The sequence below is a fragment of the Euprymna scolopes genome, chromosome 14, assembly GCF_053919585.1.
Source record: "Euprymna scolopes isolate OS-2025 chromosome 14, ASM5391958v1, whole genome shotgun sequence".
Classification (NCBI taxonomy): Eukaryota; Metazoa; Mollusca; class Cephalopoda; order Sepiida; family Sepiolidae; genus Euprymna; species Euprymna scolopes.
The window spans coordinates 116,460,982-116,484,120 of NC_136495.1; the positions used below are offsets into that span (position 1 = coordinate 116,460,982).

Here is a 23,139-nt window from a genome sequence, read left to right on the forward strand (position 1 = left end):
CATTTTAGTTTATCTTTAAGAATTTCATGTCAATCCTACATTCACACATTCATTCATTACACGAGAGAACGCGACTAATGGCTATCGGCCTTGTTTTTTTAAACATAAAATTATACGAAACCAAAGAATATATTTTCTTTTTTTTAAATTAAATAAAATTTTTTGGTATATTCAGTACGTAACACCTCTCCATCTTACGTAAAAGAACATAGTTACTGTGAGCATTGTAGGTGAACCCTTGATAATAGCTAAAAATCGAAAATTAAACAAAATACTGGTAAAAGCAAATCAAATAAATGTCACCAATCGTGCGAAATATTCTGACAGTATTTAGTTTAATCTTCGATTTTTTAGTGATAATTAAGGATCCTCATTTAATGCTAATATAGCAGCCATGTATTTTTCTTCTTTCTAACTAGACAGTGGACACACGGTTTGTTTTGAATAAAAAAACGCTTTAAAATATATTAAAACACATGAATAGGTAGGTAGAAGAGTAAATGATCTTGTCTTTGGTAACATTTATTTGTCGCATTTTTAAAAAAAATTATGTTGGCTACAGTTAAAATACCCGTTTGACGAGTTATACTTATCTTTAAACGTGAAAATGTAAGCTATAATCGGTTCTTATTTAGAATTCGACTTAATTTTGCGTTAATACAGAAAACTCTTTATGATGTACATAGCCGCCACGAAACAAAGATGTCATATTCCCAAAATCACGTAAACTGATTAAGTAGTTTTATGTTTAACAAAGAAAATAAAATTTTATGAGTATTTGAGAAGTAACTGTCTCGCCCGCCAATATAGGAAAAAATGTAAAGAAACAAAGGGAGATAACTCAACAATAATTCATAGTTACTAGATTTATGGTATAATGTCAACGAATTCCCATTAATCGCTTCAAATGATTTTTTTCGTTATAAAAATAAAACTACTTGATCAATTTACGTACTCTTTGGAGTATAACATTTCCGTTCCGCGAAGGGCATGTACATCATAACGATTTTTTCTGTTGTTTAAGAAAAACATTTTTTTGATTTGGTTGAATTCTAAAAAAGAACACTAAAATCTTCTGCTGTGATCAAATCCTCTTTTGTGACATTTTTTCCTGTTTAATAACTTGTGACATTTTTACAGTACACCAAAGTCAAGTATTATGATTTATGTGGTGCTTGGTAAAAATGGCACCGGAAAATGTAAACGGTAAAAGTGGCAAAAAGTGAATAAATGGGTAAAAATGGCATTTTGACAGCGGACAATTAGAACCATTCCAGAAATCGGACTAAACCGTTGGTCACGACTAAACAAACTCACATACTCCTTGTTTAAAATAGAGCTATAGAAATGTAACGCTATTTAAATATATTAAGTATCATAGTAATAATGTATCCAATATATATATATATATATATATATATATATATATATATATATATATATATATATATATATATATATATATATATATATATATATATATATACATATTTTTTTTATTCGGCTCCATTACTGATTCCTACGCATTCAAACGTGTGAAATAATAATAAATAAATAAATAAATAAAAACGGAACTCTCTATACAATAATGGTGAGGAACTGTTTCCGATAAACACCGCTTAATATCGATGCCTAATTTCAATACCGGAAGCTGTCATCAAGTGGGCTGTTTCTCTTTAACCTAACGTTGTTTTTGTTTGTTTTTTGTTTTTTTGTTTTTAACTTTTCAATGTGTTCAAGCGTAATCGCCTAAAAAGTAAAATCTCATGGGAAGGGGGGGAGCTTTAACTGAATATTCTATTTAATTGGACAAATTTCTCATGTTTTTCCATCACATACCGTTCCAAGATTTTAAAAAAAATTGAGATATTCCTTTATATATTTTTTATTTTGCCATTTTTTTTCTTATTTATCCAATTTTTGTCATTTTTACCTCGCCATTTTTACTTATTTATTTTGCCATTTTTTCGTTGCCATTTTTTTTTTTTTTTTCCTAAATTCGATTTATACTTACACCTATGCCAAAACAAAAATTAATATTTCTCGGAGGAACTACTATTCGACCCGCTTGCAGTTTTGATAAACTGAAATATGAGGAAAATACTGGGACATATTTGGGGTTACACCGCTTGTAAGAATGTAATTTGATTGGTTATTGAAATTAACGTAATTATTGTAAAGAATTTTAAAATCAAAATGAAACTATATTGAAATTAACGTAATAAAATAAAAGTGAAACAATATTAGAAAACAGAATATTTTTTATTAAATGATTTTATTAAATACAGAATTTATTTTTATAACATGAATTTAGTGCTTATGCATTTTTGATACCCCGCTATTTTTAAACAGTTTTTTCATGTTAAATTCAAGTTTCGCGATATATATTTTTTAATGTCATTGAATTGTTAGATGGAAGCACAGAATAGTTACAAAACACCCTCCTCATGCTAAGAATTGCTTTCAAAATAACAATGTTATTATATCAGCACGGTAACAAAAATGCACAAGTACCAATGATTTTTATTTAATACAGAAACAAAGAAATAAACATAGTTAGAAATGATATTGTACTCGGATACATAATTATATATGAGGAACATTTTACGTCATGTAATTCTTGCGGCGTTAATCAATGATCAACAATTTGTTCTAGGCCTCCTTGTGCATGTTGCATTTTCGATATCTCGCTTTTTAATGATTTAATGAGATTTCACTGAATTTTTCTAATTTTAAAATAAAGTACAATGTTTAAATTTCAGTAGATATTCAAATTGCTTTACTTAAATATGACTCTTTTTTAACTTTAAAAAATATTTTACAATGATTATATTTTTTTATAATAATTAAGTAATTTCTAATTAAACAATAATTAAATTCGGGACTTCTGCATGTCAGTGACATATTAGCAACAGAGACGAGTTATCGATCCCTGTTCTTCGAAAGAGAACTAACGTCTGGCAAACATTATGTGAATCTCAAATATAAACAAGTGTTTACGATAATGCAAAAATATATAATAACAAATATATATGAAAATCGAAACATTTATTGTATAAAAAATGTATCAAAATATAATTTTGATGCATTAATATGCTCTCTTTTTCAATGAGTGATTCATAACTAAAAATAATAAATATGATAAAAACACGGAATATTTATACATTGTTTTAGATTTATTTGTTTTTTTATAGTAAGGTTGTATAAAAATGTAGCAAAATATAATAAAAAAACATGAAACATTTAGAGAGGTTTAAGAATAATTTATTTTTTGTACAGAAAGATTGTATAAAAAATATAGCAAAATATAATTTTAGTTTGCACGCATTTTTAGAAAAGAAAGAGTTATCGACCCCTGTTCTTTGGCTGACAAGTGACATCTGTCGGCGGTTCTTGAAACTAAAATACATATTCACTCAATGTCACTGACATGCAGTAGTATCTTAAATTATTTAGCAATAATTTAATTTTTAAAGACTCTTTTACAATTATTACGTCAATTTCAATAGCCAATCAAATTGCATTTTACAGGCGATGAAGCCTCAAAGGTGTCCCGGTATTTTCCTTATATTTTTGTTTATCTAAAGAGCAATAGGGTCTACTATTCTTTAAAAGAAAATAACATTTTAATTAATTAATTCTTTCCATCGTTTTTCCCCAATGGCTCTATTACGATATTAAATAGATTATTTAATTATTAACTTAACTAAAATAGTTTTTTAGTTACAAATTTAATGGATTGGTTTTTCTTTTTCTAGAAAAGTGATTTTCTAGATTAAAGTTGAAAATAAATGATAAACACACAAACAATAAATAACAAACACACAAAAAATAAATGACAAACACTCAAACAATAAATGACAAACACACAAAAAATAAATAACAAACACACAAAAAATGAATGACAAACACACAAAAAATAAATGACAAACACTCAAAAAAATAAATGACAAACACACAAAAAATAAATAACAAACACACAACAAATAAAGGACAAACACTCAAAAAATAAATAACAAACACACAAAAAATAAATGTGTTTGTTCTTTATTTTTTGTGTGTTTGTTATTTATTTTTTTTTTTTGTATTTTTTGTGGGTTTGTAATTTATTTACAACCACACAAAAAAATAAATGACAAATACACAAAAAATAAATAACAAACACACAAAAAATAAATAATACAAACACACATGGATGGAATACTGTTGCCACATCTGGCGCTGCTAGAAAGGACTTGTCCTGCCTTGATAGAGTTCAAAATGGACTTCGTAGCCTCGTAGGAGATGTCCTTTTCTCCTCCTTGCAACCTCTATCTCACAGAAGAGATGTTGCGAGTTTGTCTCTGATGTATCGTTATTTTCATGGAAAGTGTTCAACTGAGCTTCAATCTATGGTCCCCCCTCGCCAAACTTTCACAAGAAACACTCGTCTAGCTGTAAACACTATCAATAATTTCCCCCACTCTTTATCTGTGCCTAAACCTAAACGTAGATTCCATGAACAAAGCTTCTTTCTTAGAACTGCACGCCTGTGGAATTGTCTTCCGTTTTCCTGCTTTCCGGCTGACTACAATATGGTTGTGTTCAAGTCTAAAGTAAATAAGTTCTTGATGAGCCGTTCCATATAAGTTATTAAATTTACCAAATTTTCATTACTAATGATTACTATATTGACCAATTTCTACTGTACACTCTTTAACCCTTATCCTTGAGTGGCCTCTGGGCCTTGATAATGTGGTAATGCCTTTGTAAAAAAAAAAAAAACACACAAAAAATGACAAACTCTCAAAAAATAAATGAAAAACACACAAAAAATAAATAAGAAACACACAAAAAATAAATAACAAACACACAAAAAAATAAATGACAAACACTCAAAAAATAAATAACAAACACACAAAAAATAAATGAAAAACACACTAAAATTAAATAACAAACACACAAAAAATAAATGACAAACACACAAAAAAAATGACAAACACTCAAAAAAATAAATGACAAACACACAAAAAATAACTAACAAACACACAAAAAATAAATATAAAACACACGAAAAATAAATAACAAACACACAAAAAATAAATGACAAACAAACAAAAATAAATGACAAACACACAAAAAATAAATGACAAACACAAAAAAATACAAAAAAATAAATAACAAACACACAAAAAATAAAGAACAAACACACAAAAAGTAAATAACAAACACAAAATATAAATGACAAACACACAAACAATAAATAACAATCAAACAAAAATTAAATAACAAACACACAAAAAATAAATAACAAACAAACAAAAAATAAATGACAAACACACAAAAAATAAATGACACACACACTAAACATAAATGAAAAAGACACAAAAATTAATAACAAACACACAAAAATAAATAACAAACACACGAAACAATGACAAACACACGAAAAATAAATGACAAACACACTAAAAATAAATGACAAACACTCAAAAAATAAATGACAAATACACAAAAAATTCATTATAAACACGCAAAAAATAAGTGACAAAGACCCCCAAAAAATGAGAAACGCAGAAAAAATAAATAACAAACGTACAAAAAATAAATTACAAACATACAAAAAATAAATTACAAACACACAAAAAATAAATGACAAACACACAAAAAATAAATGACAAATACACAAAAAAATGACAAACACACAAAAAATAAATAACAAACACACAAAAAATAAATAACAAACACACAAAAAATAAATGACAAGTACACAAAAAATAAATAACAAACACACAAAAAATATATGACGAACACAAAAAATACAAAAAAATAACAAACACACAATAAGTAAATAACAAACACAAAAAATAAATGACAAACACACAAAAAATAAATGACAATCACACTAAAAATAAATGACAAACACACAAAAAATAAATAAAAAAGACACAAAAAATAAATGACCAACACACAAAAAATAAATAACAAACACACAAAAAATAAATAACAAACATTCAAAAAATAAATAACAAACACAAAAAAATAAATGACAAACACACAAAAAAGAATACAAAAAAATAAATAACAAACAAACAAAAAGTAAATAACACACACACAAACAATACATGAAAAACACGCAAAAAATACATGACAAACACATAAAAAGTAAATAACAAACACACAACAAGTAAATAACAAACACATAAAACATAAATGAAAAACACATAAAAAATAAATGACAAACTCACTAAAAATAAATAACAAACACACACAAAATAAATGACAAACAGTCAAAAAAATAAATGACAAACAAACAAAAAATAACTAACAAACACACAAACAATACATAGCAATCAAACAAAAATTAAATAACAAACACACAAAAAATAAATAAAAAACACACACACAATAAATGACAAACACACAAAAAATAAATAGCAATCAAACAAAAATTAAATAACAAACACACAAAAAATAAATGACACACACACTAAACATAAATGAAAAAGACACAAAAATAAATAACAAATACACAAAAATAAATAACAAATACATAAAAATAAATAACAAACACACGAAAAAATGACAAACACACAAAAAATAAATGACAAACACACAAAAAATAAATCACAAACACTCAAAAACTTAATAACAAATACACAAAAAATTAATTACAAACACCCAAAAAATAAGTGACAAAGACCCAAAAAATAAATGAGCAACTCAGAAAAAATATATAACAAACGTACAAAAAATAAATTACAAACATACAAAAATAAATTACAAACGTACAAAAAATAAATAACAAACGTAAAAAAAAATGACAATCGCACAAAAAATAAATGAAAAACACACAAAAAATAAATGAAAAACACACAAAAAATAAATGACAAATACACAAAAAATAAATAACAAACACACAAAAAATATATTACAAACACAAAAAATACAAAAAAATAACAAACACACAATAAGTAAATAACAAAGACAAAAAAATAAATGACAAACACACAATAAATAAATGACAATCACACAAAAAATAAATGACAAACACTCAAAAAATAAATGACAAACACAAAAAATAAAGGAGAAACACTCAAAAAATAAATTAAAAAGACACAAAAAATAAATGACCAACACACAAAAAATAAATTACAAACACACAAAAAATAAATAAAAAACACAAAAAAAAATATTAAAAAAAATTACAAACACACAAAAAATACATAACAAATACACAAAAAAATAACAAACACACAAAAAATAAATAGCAAACACAGTAAAAATAAAAACAAACACACGAAAAATAAAAAATCTAAAAACACAAAATAACAAACACACAAAAAATAAAAATACACAAAAAATAAATAACAAACACTCAAAAAATAAGTGACAAACATACAAAAAAATAAATGACAAACACACAAAAAATAAATAACAAACACACAAAAAATAAATGACAAACACACTAAAAATAAAAAAAATCACAAACACACACAAAAAAAATGACAAACACACAAAAAATAAATTACAAACACACAAAAAATAAATGACAAACACACACTAAACATAAATGACAAACACTCAAAAAATAAATGAGAAACGCAGAAAAAATAAATAACAAACGTACAAAAAATAAATTACAAACATACAAAAAATAAATGACAACCACACAAAAAATTAATGACAAACACACAAAAAATGACAAATACACAAAAAATAAATAACAAACACGTAAAAAATATATTACAAACACAAAAAAATACAAAAAAATAACAAACACACAATAAGTAAATAACAAACACAAAAAATAAATGACAAACACACAAAAAATAAATGACAATCACACAAAAAATAAATGACAAACACTCAAAAAATAAATGACAAACACACAAAAAATAAATGAGAAACACACAAAAAATAAATAAAAAGACACAAAAAGTAAATGATGACTCACAAAAAATAAATAACAAACGCACAAAAAATAAATAAAAAACACCAAAAAAATATTTTAAAAAATTACAAACATACAAAAAATACATACCAAATACACAAAAAATAAAAAAAACACACAAAAAATAAATCGCAAACACAGTAAAAATAAAAACAAACACACAAAAAATAAAAAAATCTAAAAACACAAAATAACAAACACACAAAAAATAAAAAATACACAAAAAATAAATAACAAACACTCAAAAAATAAGTGACAAACATACAAAAAATAAATGACAAACACACAAAAAATAAATGACAAACACAAAAAAAATAAATGGCAAACATACAAAAAATAAAAAATACAAAAAAATAACAAACACACAAAAAGTAAATAATAAACACACAAAAAATAAATGACAAACACACAAAAAATAAATGACAAACACACAAAAATACAAAAAAATAAATAACAAACGTACAAAAAATAAAGAACAAACACACAAAAAATAAATGACAAACACACAAAAAATTAATGACAAACACACAAAAATAAATGACAAACACACATAAAATACAAAAAAAATAAATAACAAACGCAAAAAATAAAGAACAAACACACAAAAAAATAAATAAAAAACACACGAAAAATAAATGACAAACACGCAAAAAATAAGTGACAAACGCTCAAAAAAATAAATGACAAACACACAAAAAATACACAAAAAATAAATAACAAACACACAAAAAACAAGTAACAAACACACAAAAAGTAAATGACAAACACACAAAAAATAAATGACAAACACAGAAAAAATGAATGAAAAGCACACAAAAAAATAAATGAAAAACACACAAAAAATAAATGAAAACACACAAAAATAAAAAATACAAAAGAAATAAATAACAAACACAAAAAAATAAATAACAAACACACAAAAAATAAATAACAAACATACAAAAAATAAATGACAAACACAGAAAAAATAAATGAAAAACACAAAAAATAAATAAAAAAACACACAAAAAAATAAATTAAAACACACAAAAATAAAAAATACAAAAGAAATAAATAACAAACACACAAAAATAAATAACAAACACACAAAAATAAATGTTAATAAAACAAGCTATGTTACTCTTCTTTCAACCTGGCTAGGTTATTTTTTGTGTTTTAGCTTAGTTTAAAGTATTTTATCACTTAAAAATAAAAATAAAGACATAGGAACGAAAAAAATAAAATGGTGGTCTTGTTAGAGCCATAGACGAGCTTCGATAATCGTTTAGAAATCAAAAATAAAAAAATAATAATGATAAAAACATATTCGATAAGTCTCACAAACCATACGTAATGTAATGTTTAATGAGTATTTTGTTTAATTTTCGATTGAGGTTCGACTGTGGCTTTAATGAAACCAACATTTAGTTTTCTGTTCTAACTTGACATTAACTTTACTTGTATTTGTAAGTGATAAAATACTTCAAAATATGTTGGAACAGACGCACAAATCTTATTCAGTAAAAGAGAAACTTAGCTTGCCTTTGGTCACATTTATTTTTTGTGCATTAATTTTTTTCGCCTATTTCTTGGTTTGTTGCCTATTCTGGAAAAAGAAATCACCAAAAACGTCTTTATTTTTTTAAACCTATAAACAATTTATCTCGTCCAATTTAATGTAGATTTTTTTTATATAACGAAAATAAAACAAAAACAGTAGTTTTTTTTTGTTTTTGTTTTTTTCACTAGAAAAAAAAGCCATTTTTGCTTTCTTCCTCTCGATATGGCGGGAACTGGGATTCGTTTCGTATTCGTTCGTTTGCCCTTCTCATCTAGTCTTTCCTTCCTCGCCGAGCCGAACTGCCGGCAAGTTTGTCACTCTCCGCATTTACGCGTCTTGAAAACTAGTGCACATAATCCATTTTTATAACTATTTCAACCTCTCGCCATTTATCGTTATGATCAAAAGAATTTGTTCATGTCTGACTGAGTTTGGCACAGGGGTTTGGGTTTCGAGGACTCGACCAGTGGATGGTTCTATTCGCTCCTAAGACGCCATCTCTCCATGATTCATCCATCCTTTGATGATACTATCGCGCAAATTTGAAATCTGAACATCTGAACACTATTAGTATCAATTTTGAGTGTGGATAGAAAGTTTTCTTTGCCCCTAAAAAACAACACTTGAAAACTTTTATTGAAAAAAAATCAATTCAGGTAATTTGATTATGTAGTAGAGCTGAGATCTATTTAATGTAGCCGCCTTGAGCCTCAATCATCGCCTCGATATGGGTCCGGAACTGAGAACATGTCTTTTCCACGAGCGCTGGCGGGAGCTCGGCAAATTCTCAGCGGATGGCGGCGATCAGACTGGCTTTAGTGTTATGGAATGTCATATTAGTGACGTTCTCAACGTGTGACCAATTCTGGAAACCGTGACACACGTACGTACGTTAAACGTACTACGGTATTAATATATAGATACCAACCTTTCTTTTCTATACTTGTCTCCATCTATCAACAAGCTTATAAAAGCATCGCTTGTAAAATTCTTTAAGTTTTGATGTAAATTATAAATCTAACTCATGTTCAGTCTCCTCTTCTGAGGTTAACCTAAGGCAGTCTTGAGTGACCAGCTCTAGGAAGGTTGTCGGCTTCAGAGTTTTCCTTCTCCTAGACGGATGACCTGGGAAGATCAATTGTTTTGTAATCTTCGAAATAAGTGAACATCCGGAGTAGCTAAGTCAGGGGAATATGCACAGGGGAGATCTGGTTAATAGTGCTGTACAGGACAAGCATTATCACGATGGAAGCTGGCTCCTTTATATAACTTGACTCTCTCCATCAACAACCTTTTAAAATGCCTTAGATTTTGATGTGAAATATGAATCGAATGTTCAGCCTCTTCTCTTGATGTTAAGCTAAGTTCATCTAAATGTCCCTGAAATGATTTTTAATCCGAGAGAGCTAGGTCAGGAAAATATGCAGGATAGGAGCAAGATTTCTCAAAAACATTCTTCTATGCGATCTTTCAGTAGTGCTGTGTGAGGACGAGCATTATCATGATGGAAGATGACTCACTTTCTGTTGATTAAAGACGATCGTTTTCGGGTTAACATAGGTGAGAGAATATTGCATAAAAATATGAATGATGCTTTCATAATCTGAAAGAAAAAAGTTATAAATTAATCGTGGTGGCGTGTTTACATAATAGCAATATGTATTAAATAAATCATTGTTGTTTAAAATGACCCTTCTACAAACCAACAAAACCTTTTACACTGACCTAATTATAGATTTTATAACGTTTAGCATTTACCCACTCAATAAAATCTTGCATTTTGTTATTCTAAATTCTTAGTTGTACAAAGTAAAGCTATAAGCAGACTTTCACAACAGCTGTTCAATGGAGTACACACAAACGTGTGTATGTGTGTGTGTGTGTGTGTGTGTGTGTGTGTGTGTGTGGACGAATAGCATATTAATTGAATACTTTGGCTTTCAATCGCACCTGATGCGTATTTTATTTTATTCAAATTAAATCAACGTCTCTATAAAAGAACTCACACCCCTGACGTTAATCTCGCATAGCCAACGCGCCTTTCTGACATTTCAAAATACAACAGCTGAGAGACAACGCGCGGATCTTTACTAACTGAGTTTTCTTTCTCCAACTTTACAACATGGCAAGATAGAAGAAAAAAAGAGAATGTAAAAAAAAAAAGATGTACAAAATACTGAGGATGGAGTTTGACTCCGAAATATATTTAAATTATAAATTTAAAACAAGTAAAATATTTGTTTATTTTCATAATATTGCGTTATAATTTGACTTTCAAGCGAACCTGATGTGTATCTCATTTTATTCAAATTAAATCAACGTTTCTATAACGGAACTCACATTTGAATACTTTAGTAGCCTTATGTATTTATTAGCGGATTTTTTTTTAATCCAACCATTTTCCTGTTCACATTCGTTATTAAGAAAATTGAGCGCGAAGCTAATTCCTTTTTGTTGACTAAAGAAGGTCGTTTTGTTTCAACATCGTTAAGACTATCGCAAAACAATATTAATAACTAGCGGCTGCGCCGTGTCGGCACACAATGCCGAGTCAAACAGAAAATCAAGTACACTCAACATCGTCTTACCATCAATGCTTACCTTGTGAACTCGGAGTATGGGAAATTCCCATATGCACAAAATAAAATCACTGAAGAAACAAAAATATCCTAACTAAGGGTAAGGATAATGAGTAAACGTTGGATAAAATGATGGTTAAAATTATTACGAACTTGCCAGGATTCGAACCTGGAATCTTCTGATCCGTAGTCAGACGCGTTATCCATTGCGCCACAAGTCCTATCCGTATGTCGAAAGATGTTACCGTGAATGTATACAGACAGTGCTAAATTCTGTTGACATGGGCAGGTAACTTTTTCGACAAAAACGAAACTGCCCCAAAACTTTTATTCGGGCTTTTTGTGTGATTCGGCGTTGTTCGTTACGAACCATATATAGATAAGGACAATCTAGGAACTCACATCTTTCAGGGGGGAAAAAAAGAATTTTTCAATTTGATGGATCCGTTCGAAAGTTTTATTTATATATATATATATATATATATATATATATATATATATATATATATATACATAGATAATCATGGTAAACAACTGATGATCCCTTGAAAAAAAAATAAAATAAAAAAAAATTAAAAAAATAAATAAATCATTGGTATTATAGTAAATTCGAAAGCGAGTTGATGCAGTGATTGCAGGTGATTAAATGACTTACTGACTAGATGGTTTTCTAACGAATGATAAAAAATATTTTTTTGTATAGTTTTAAAGGTTAAAAACTTCCAAGACTATATATATATATATATATATATATATATATATATATATATATATATATATATATATATATCAACATTTAGAATTTTATTAATAGTATAGATATAGATGATTTAATAATCTGAAAGAACAAGATATAAATTAACCTTGGATATTTGTTTAATAACAATGAGCACATAATAGATTACAATGGGTTAAAATACTTCTACAAATCGGCAAAAACTTTTGCATACATCTGGTATATGCTTTTATGGCTGACCGCGCTAAAACGGGCTTCACCTGAATCCATACTGTTGACGAGAAAGAAGCTTAGCATTTACGAGATTGTAGACTACCACTAGCTTAATTAATAATTCAAACATTTTAATGAAGAGCTGGAGAGTGCAAAATTTCCCAATCAAATTTTCCGAGGAGAACTTTGGTCAGTAGGAATAAACCACATACTTGTTTAATAAAACTATTCTTTGTGATTTATTTTAATCTAAAGTTCGCTACCTCTAACAACACACACACACACACACACACACACACACACACACACACACACACACACACACACACACACACACACACACACACACACACACACACATCTCTTAGAACCTAAAGTTTTACAAAATAAATTGAAACATAATTTACCCCGGTGTAGAGGGTATTTTATATTTTTATTTTTCATCTCTTTTAAACATGTTGCATTCAATCTTAAAAAATAAGTATTGTTAAGAATTTGGCTATTATATACCTAAAAAAAACAAAACTTTTTTTTCATTAATTGGATTACAGTGAACTCCTGATTTGCTAGTAAGCGAATATTATTAAAAGAGTAGATAAACGCCATCTTAGATAAACAGTAATGCATGCTTCGTAATACATTGTATCTCATCCATCTTGAATGCTATCTTGGAAATCATACGTTGCTGGTGTTTTGTGATCAACATTTTTAACATCAGGTCGGTGCAAAACGTTTTTGCCGATTTAAAATTTCATCTTGAAAACAAAACACTAATTTTTGAAAATTTTTTATTGATAACAATAATTTTTACTCTCTATAACTTGATTCCATCTGTCAACGATCTTATAAATACCTCGCTTGTAAAATTATTTAGGTTTTTATGTGAAATATGAATCTTACTCATGTTCAGTCTCCTCTCATGATGTTAACCTAAGGTCATCTCAATGGTTTTATAATCCTTGTAATAAGTGATAATCTTGAAAATGCAAAACTGTGTGGTTTTGAAAATCTTTCTTCATAGCAGTAATGACCTTTACTCTCTATAAGTTGAATCCATCTGTCAATGATCTCATAAATACCTCGCTTGCAAAATTATTTGGGTTTTGTATAAAATAGGAATCTTTCTTATGTTCAGTCTCTATTTATTGATGTAAACCTAAGGCTATATTAATGTTTTTGTAATCCTCGAAATAAGTTACAATCCGAGGAAGATAAATCAGGAGATTATACAAGATTGGGCAAGATTTCTCAATCAAATTCCCGAGGAGATTTTTTTTTTTTTTTTTTTTTTACAAAGGAATCACCACTTATCAAGAACCGGAGGCCACTCGAGGATATAAGGGTTAATGGGTATACATTAGTCAATGTAATTATAGCGTAGTAAACATAAGTAATGGGAATTTTGTAAACTGGATCACTTAGGGGGATGATTCATCAAGAACTTGTTTACGTTGGACTTGAAGACAATCGGATTGTAGCCAGCTAGAAGGCAGTCAGTCTGAAGAGACTCTCACAGGTGTGCAGTTCTAAGAAAGAACCTTTGTTCATGGAATCTACATTTAGGTTTAGGCACAGATAAAGAGTGTGGGAAATTATTGATAGTGGTTTTGGCTAGACGAGTGTTTTTCATGAAAGTTTGGCTAGGGGGGACCATAGATTGAAGCTCAGATGAGCATTTGCCATGAAAATAACGATAAAGCAGAGGCAGGTTCACAACGTCTTTTCTGTGGGAAAGAGGTTGCAGGGAAGAAAAAAGGACATCTTCCACTAAGCTACATAGTCTATTTTGAACTCTGTCAAGGCAGGATAAGCTGCTTCTAGCAATTCCTACCTAAATGTGGAAACAGTACTCCATAGTTGGCCGTACCTGGCTATCGTATAGGTAGAGAATTGCATTAGGAGTTATATATCTACTGGAACGGTAGAAAGATCCCACCATTTTTTCTAGCAACCTTGGCAATGGATTTGATATACGTGTTCCATTTCAGATCAGGAGTAAAGGTCGAGCCCAGAAGCTTGTCAAAACATTAAGCCTAGTGCTGTGTGAGGAAAAGCATTATCATGGTGGAAAATAATTCCCTTTCTGTTGACTAAAAAAGATCACTTGAGGGCCAACGTGGGTGAGTATATTGCAAAAAAAAAAAAAAAAATGAACGATGCTTTTATAGTCTGGTTTACACTGGTTTAAAATGACCCTTTCTTCGAAGGTTGTTCTGAAAGTAATGCCTCTTATTTTTTTATTCTCTCCGAATGGATCTGAGGGTATTGCAAATTGTATTGTTATGATGATTGAACTTATGCATTCATGACCTGAAAGTTTTATCTCACTGCTACAGATATTGACGGTCTGAGATCCTAAGAAAGCAACCCCCCTTTCATGGACGTGCGCCAGAAGCAAAGATGCCTTATTGGATTCCTGGCAACGTGCATTAAAAATTGCGGGTCTTTGCAGAAAAAATAAATTCTGGGACACAAGAGGTCACTTGTTTTAATGGTACCACTCCTGTCTTTGTAGCTCTTCAACTTTTTTGAGTTAAAAGAAAATAGGTTTTGTACGAGGGTCACTCCAGCAGACTTCAAATAGACAACAAAAAAATGCACTGATCCGATATATACCATTGTCAGTTCTAACTAATTTGGATTAGACGAGGCTAAAGTTTAGGAAAGTTGAAGAAACACGCCAGACTATAGGTCATTAAGTACTTTTAAAACCAAGAGCGCAAAGTCTAATTTTTTTTCTAACAAATCCTTGTAAGGATGTTTGTTTAAAGTGATTTATAATTTCAAATATTTTTTTTTCTTTTCGCCATATGCTAATCGTATGTTATTCTTGAGCCGGTTTTGCTTATATGCGTATTTTTGGCAGTTGTTCATTTCTAAATCAAATCATTCTAGCCTGACTTTTCTGTATCAACATTATCTTTTGTTTGTTTAATCGTAAAGTTATTTAACTTTGCTTAAGTTGTAGTGGCATAAGCAAATATCGCTGCAGGTTCAGAATAAGAACGAAAATCGAAAAACTGAAATTCCATTAAAAACCAATGTTGTCTACTTGGCATGTCGTAACTAGTTAAATATGCTACTGCATTATTACATAAAACATGTACTTTCACGATTTCACGATCCATTCATCCGCCATTATCATTTCAAGAATTGGAATAAGACAGACTACAGTCATCTCGCCTGCTATCATACAAACTCGTCTGTTTATCATTTAAAAAAAAAAAAACTTACAATTTTTTTCTTTGAAAAATATTTTACTTAATGATTAGTTTTCTACTTTATCATTTTTCGTAATTGTTGGATATGTTACTAATTTCGACATGCCAGTTAAGTAGATAGCATTGGTCTTAGTTGAAATTCAATATTCCGATTTTCGTCCTTATACCGAACAAGCACCCAAATATCAAACGAATGTAAAAAACAATCTATGCAAATATATATTGACTTTTATTGACAAAAGATAAAATGTCAGAAATTTATCCTCTTTCAGAAAATTCGACGTGAAACTAAAAGCCTGCACAATTAAATAAAAAGATGAAATAAAAGGGTGGGGAGAAATAAATAGAATAGAAAGAGGTCTTGTTTTAAAAGGAAGGAGAGTTTTTATTTATAACTAGCGGGTGTACTCGGCGTTGCCCGGGTGTTTGGAGGTGTGTGTGGTTTTGGGTAAATCAAAACTCCGGGGGGGGGGGGGTAAAATAAAAATAAAAAGTTTTGGTAGGTAAGTATGAGGATCGACCCCGAACCCTTGAGGCAAAATTGGAAATTAAAGTGTGAAAAAAACATGTGCGACGTTAACCATTGGGCCACCGCGAAATACTAACGGAAACACGTTTGAATTTATTTAACTATTCAGAATTGGCAGTTGCACGTTTTAATGACATAATGTGGTCAACTTTGACTGCAGTGTAGTATTTCATTTACTGCGGGAACGCTTTTTTATTTTATTTTCCCAAGATGTTGGGGGAGGGGACCAGCTCCCCATAAAAAGAGGATTGTCCAAATTGAATAGCAATTGTCTGATATCAGGAAACTATTTCCACATTGATCAAATCTGATTGCTTTCGGACATTTTCAGCGATCGCGACCGGAAAAGTACACCAGAATTAGTGTCGCTTTTATTATACAAAAAAGCCTAATCTACATGCGGCGAGCGAGGGGTACCCGGCGTTGCCCGGGTGTTTGGAGGTATGTGTGGGAACTCCGGGTGTGTGTGTGGGGGGGGGGGTAAAAATGTTAGTATGAGGATTGAACCCGAACCCTTGAGGTAAAGTTGTAAATTAAAGTGTGAAAAAAAGTGCGACGTTAACCATTACCCCACCGCGAGATGCTAACGGAAACACGTTTGAATTTATTTAATAACTTGGATTTGGCAGGTGCCCGTTTTAATGAGTTAGTGAGGTCAAGTTTGACTGCGGGATAGTATTCATTTACTGCCGAAGATGTTATAGGAAAAAGACTAACCCACATGCGGCGAGCGACAAATGTTGAATATTTATCTTCCCGAAATCGAGCAAATTAAATAGACAGGCGAGCTTCGTTGTTAACTGTGAGATATTACGATTTATATGTGATATAAAAAGTTTTAAAAAGTTGTGAACCGACCGACCGCTTCTCTGAAAAAAAGCCTTTTGAAGACTTACAGAAAAAGCGAACACACATACATACATCATACATACATTTTCGCTTTTATATTTATAGATAAGTTGAAAATTTTCCATTTTGCAGGCAATCAAATACAAAAGAACGGCAAGTAAGAAGGTTCACAATTTGTAAACGTTGTTACAACAAACGATTACAGTTGCTAAAAAAAAATTAAGTACAAGTACTTCCTAAATCATGCTCACAATAAATTGAACAAATTTCAAGGAACGTAATCACAAAGTTGAAAATAGACAGTACATTTGCTTTGAAATCATTCCAAATTTCTTTCTTTCAAAATACGCGCATACCGTTACTACGTATATAAAAGTTTAAAGAAGTATTCGCCTCCTCGCGACCAGATATTCTTTCCTTTTGCCGGGTTGTACTTCTAGAAGGAAAGGCTCGGTAATCCTTGTCCACAGCAGGCAGTCAATCACACGTCCAATCTCCTTGCCGCAGGATTCGAATGAAGTAGATTTTCGCGCTGGAACCAGTGACGCTATTTAAGGAGTTAGTCTTACGTTTTTATTCAAATTAAAAGGAGTTTTGTACGAACCCAAAATGCACAAAACTAAGTTCAATACAAGTGCAAAATACATCAAATAAAATACATGAACCAGAATAAAAAGTCCAAGGTAAACAAATTCTAGTTCAGCTCATTAGATTATAAATCAGTGCAAATAAAAATGACAATCAGTGCAAATAAAAATGACACAATCAGTGCAAATAAAGATTAACTGTGTTATTTTCATCAATATATTAATACGATGGCGTGTGTATTATTTTGTGTGCCATGCATACATATTTTTATTCCTAGTGATTGTCGTTTCATTGCTATGACCTTCAATTTCATGTAATACATAATTTTAACACGGATTCTACATAAGTTTAGGTTTCAGTGTCGATTATAGCTGCAAGAACTCAAGTTATATATATATATATATATATATATATATATATATATATATATAGTAAGTTCCGGTTTCGATTCAAGCTGATGCACCCAAGTCATCTATATATATATATATATATATATATATATATATATATATATATATATATATATATATATATATAAAGCGAAAATGTGGGTGTCTATGTATGTTCACTTTTTGTGTATGTCCGCTAAAGGCTTTTTTTCCCGGGCGGTTCTCTTCTCTCATTCTTAAAGCTTTTTATATGCTGTCTAAATGATAATATATAGGAGTTAACAACGGGGGTTGCCTGTCTATTTAATTTGCCCGATTTTGAAGCGTTAACTATTCCACATTTTCAGATCGTTGTGTGTTGCTTTCGTTTTTCGGTATAAAAAAAGCGAAACGCGATTCGAGTCCCTGGTCCACGTCCAGTGGTCTCCAGAAAGCAATGTAACGTTTGGTTAATGTCAGCTTATCACCGTCATATCAGACGGTTGCTTTCATTTCGAGACACTCCCCCTAATAAACGGGGAAGCTGGTTTCCCCCAAAGTTGGGTAAAAACAAACAAACCGGGTTATTGGCCTCATTAAAAACTGTCCCACAGAAAATGTTAACTGCTGAATAGTTATTGCTTACGTCGTCGTAACGCTCGAACAAAATGTTAACTCTACGATTTCCACTTGACGTCATTAAGTGCGGGCACATGTCAATTCTCTTCTTAAATAAATTCAAACGTCTTTCAGTAACTCATTCTTGCTGGCCGAGCGGTTAACGTGTCATGTTTTTTTTTTCACATTTTATTTTCCAACTTCGCCTCAGGATTTCGGGTTCGATCCTACGCACTTACCAAACTTTTTACCCCCCCCATGTTTCTTTTTAATTTAAGATCACACACCTCGAAACACCCGGCCAACGCCGGGTACCCTCGCTAGTCTTCTATAATATTAATTTTACCTGTCTGTTTAAATGTATGTATGTGTGTTTGTATGTCCGCTTAAAACTTTCGACAGATTTTCACGAATTCGGTATCGTCTTGAAGCTCGACCCTTCGAATGGAAAATATCGAAAAATCGGCTAAAACATTAATTCCTTCACCCTCAACTGGGTACATTTTTACAAGGAGGGGTCGCTTTTTTCGTCGATATTTTCGAAAATCATCCCCTCTTTTCGATTGTCTAGCTTTAATTTAAACTTTTGCCACTTCTGGTTTGTCGATAGATGCAACAGCAAAGACGTCACGTTTTTTTTCACGTTCTTCTCCTCCTTCGCAGTACGGGTTCGAGCCTGCCTGCCTACTACTACTTTTTTTTCTTAACACACACCTCTAAACAACCAGGCAACTCCAGACACCAAGGCTAGTATATATATATATATATATATATATATATATATATATATATATATATATATATATAAACTATTTCATTTACTCACATAAACCTAATATACGAAAGTATAGATTTATGCGTAAACTTAAAGTATTTACTTCAAAAGTGCTCAATACGTAGGTAGAGCTAGTTAGTAATTTATAAAATATACATGGCGATTAAGCTACACTGAATATTCTGCGTTTCATCCACTATAGGATTCGTCAGGCTTATGCGCATAAGCCTGACGAATCCTATAGTGGATGAAACGCAGAATATTCAGTGTACCTTAATCACCATATATATTTTATAAATTACTATATATATATATATATATATATATATATATATATATATATATATAATCACAGCTTTAAGAATCGATAGAAAATTGACTCTATAATAATGCATACGAAATCTGCATAAATTAAAATATCATATTTAAGCGTATTTTTTACGAGCTACAATAATTTTAGTGCGTCTCCATTTACGCTGAACATCTACAGAATGCCAACATCAACATATTACATATGAAAGAGTCCGCTGTGGAATTTCCACAGGTCCTGCTAGTTTGTATAATTTTGCTATTTTTATTGTATTCTATTCAATAATGTTCATTTTATTTCAATACATCGATTAAAAATACAAATACTGAAAAAAAAAAAAAATTTTTTTAAAAGTGTTTTGCCTTTTCCTCGATTCTGGTAACGCCGCGCAGGAAATTAAGGAAATGCGAGCTAACTATAACCATTTTTATATAATTTAGGTGACTGAAATGTGAATTAGTTAATATTTTCTCTCATCTTCTTTTTATTTTTATTTATTCGTTAAACTTCACACGAGCATTTAAAACCCTCGCCATCCAGTTCACATACTAGTTCCTTAGTTTGTTGTCGACTGATTATTCGTTAGCTCTTGAGGCGATGACAGAAGCCAATTTAATAGGTTAAGTATGCAGGAAAGAAACGAAGAAAGGGGAAGGAAAAAATAGCGAAAGAAAGAACATTGCGTAATAGTTTGCGCGGTAAATTTTTTTAGGTTATGGAGGAGGAGGGATAAAGAAACTAAGCTGTTCGGGGTTGTACGCTAAGATAGCGTTGGAAAAGATCTGAGCTTACAATTTGAGTTTGACATTGGATCCTAGCGGTTCCCAAATTTTGGAAGGATGGGTGGGAGTTAGAGCAATGACGTGCTGATGTCTGGTGATGCCCGGGGGTCATATCCTTGTTTATAAGTCATAGTACATAGAAATATTATGAGAAATAGAGATAATTCGAATATGATTGGATGCCTCCGCCCCACGAATTTGGATTTCCCGAGGGAGGGGCACGTCCCGTCCAGCCTTTCCCTCTGCATATTACCGGATGTACATCTAAACGAAACCAGTTAATTTCTTGTTTGCTTTTCCTTCTTCCACTTTTAATAATTACATTTTTTTTTTTATTTACTCTTTGTCTTTTACTGCAAAAGTATCTCTGCAATGTTCTCGAAGAGCACCTTCTTTTGCGCGCATAAAATGATCCGTCTCAATCAAAAATGCTCCACAATTGCATCTTTGCAGATACTCACGCCAGTCGAATATCCGTCCTCAACAATTAAGGCATCCATACTATTATATAAAAGGAACTTATCTGTGTGAGCGCACGCGCGTGTGTGTTAGTTCGTTCCCTATAAACTCGAAAACGGCGGGGCCGATTTTTATGAAATTTCACACAGTTACTTTATGCACATGGCAGTGTTCTTAGGTAGTTTTTGTATCAGAATGTTTTCGACAAGAATCGATAATCGAAATAATCCGATGAAAGAAGAAACAGGCAATTTTGACCAAAGTTAACACCTTATACGCTTATAATGAGTGCATTTGAGAAGTTTTATTTCCACACGAGCCGAAAAGTCTGACATATAAAATCAACAGTAGGTTATTTGATATGACAGAGGCGCATTTGAAACTAATGTTTCTTTCTAAAGCACAACTGCACCTTGATAATTTACTTTTTAATTTTAAACTTAAATTCAAGCCATTATCACCGCACAAAGAGTAAGGTCAGGCATACAAAATCCACAGTATTTTTTTATGTGATAGGGCGGATTCGAAATGAATATTTCTGTTTAGAGCACAATTGAAATATGATACTTGATTTTTGCATTTTAAACTTTAATTCAAGCAATCTATATATATATATATATATATATATATATATATATATATATATATATATATATATATATAAAAGCGAAAATGTGTGTATGTATGTATGTATGTTTGTATGCGTGTTTGTGTGTCCGCTAAAAACTTTCGACAGACACGACAAAAATTCACAAACTCGGTATCATATTGAAGCCCCATCCTTCACCCGAAAAATATCGAAAAATTGGCCAAAAACGTTAATTTTTTCACCCCGAAATCGACAATTTTCGACAGGGGGTGGGGGGAGTCAACAAACCCGTTCCCTCGTGACAACGACCGGTTCTACGCATGCGTTAGATGACGTCATGACCTGATTTACTTTAAATAATTAAAGAACTGACTAAATTTCATGTGCGTGGTGTTAGCTCAGTTGGTTAGCGCGTTGGTTTGTTATCTAAACGTTTTGGGTTCGAATCATGGTGTGAGATGTCTTTTTTTTTTTCGATTTTTTAAATTTAAATATTGAACCAGTGTTATTTAAGCCATTTTTCACGTAACGTTCGTTTTTCTGTTTTTTTTTTTTACTTTGTATCCACTGAGTTTTTAAATTTTAATATCGAAACAGGCTTATTTAAGCCATTTTTCACGTGTTTTTTTTTTGTTTGGTTTTAACGTTCGTTTTTCTGTTTTCATTTTTGTTTTTTCAATTTTTACATTTAACATCGTTCGTTTGCCTTACGTTAGTTTTTTTGTGTTTTTTTTCAATGTTTTGATTATCCCCCCGCTTAAGTTTTAACGTTCGTTTTTGTTTTCTTTTTTTACTTTGCTTATAACAAACAAACCTGGTCATTGACCTCATTTGCTGAATAGCTATTGCTTACGTCGTCGTCGTCGTAACGCTCAACGACTTCCGTGCGGGCACCTGTCAATTTGGTTCTTACTTAAATAAATTCAAACATCTCTCAGTAACTCATTCTGGCTGGCCGAACGGTTCATGTTTTTTTCACATTTTATTTTCAAACTTTGCCTCAGGGCTTCGGGTTCGATCCTACCCCCCGGTTTCTTTTTTATTTAAGAT

At 30.6% G+C, this 23,139-nt stretch overlaps 2 long non-coding RNA genes and 1 other non-coding gene across 3 annotated transcripts in view; 2 read left to right on the top strand and 1 right to left on the bottom strand.

Moving 5' to 3' along the window:
- The window catches only part of LOC145293240 (uncharacterized), a 1,271,116-nt gene that overhangs the window by 55,222 nt on the left and 1,192,755 nt on the right, over positions 1 to 23,139 (top strand). The window lies entirely within an intron of this gene.
- Trnar-acg (transfer RNA arginine (anticodon ACG)) lies at positions 12,201 to 12,273 on the bottom strand. The gene has a single exon. It is a non-coding gene; the product is annotated as a tRNA-Arg (tRNA).
- The window catches only part of LOC145293241 (uncharacterized), a 100,250-nt gene continuing 89,745 nt past the window's right edge, over positions 12,635 to 23,139 (top strand). Inside the window, exon 1 of the long non-coding RNA XR_013869696.1 lies at positions 12,635 to 15,121. This is a non-coding gene — a long non-coding RNA (uncharacterized LOC145293241). The remainder of the gene's footprint in view (positions 15,122 to 23,139) is intronic.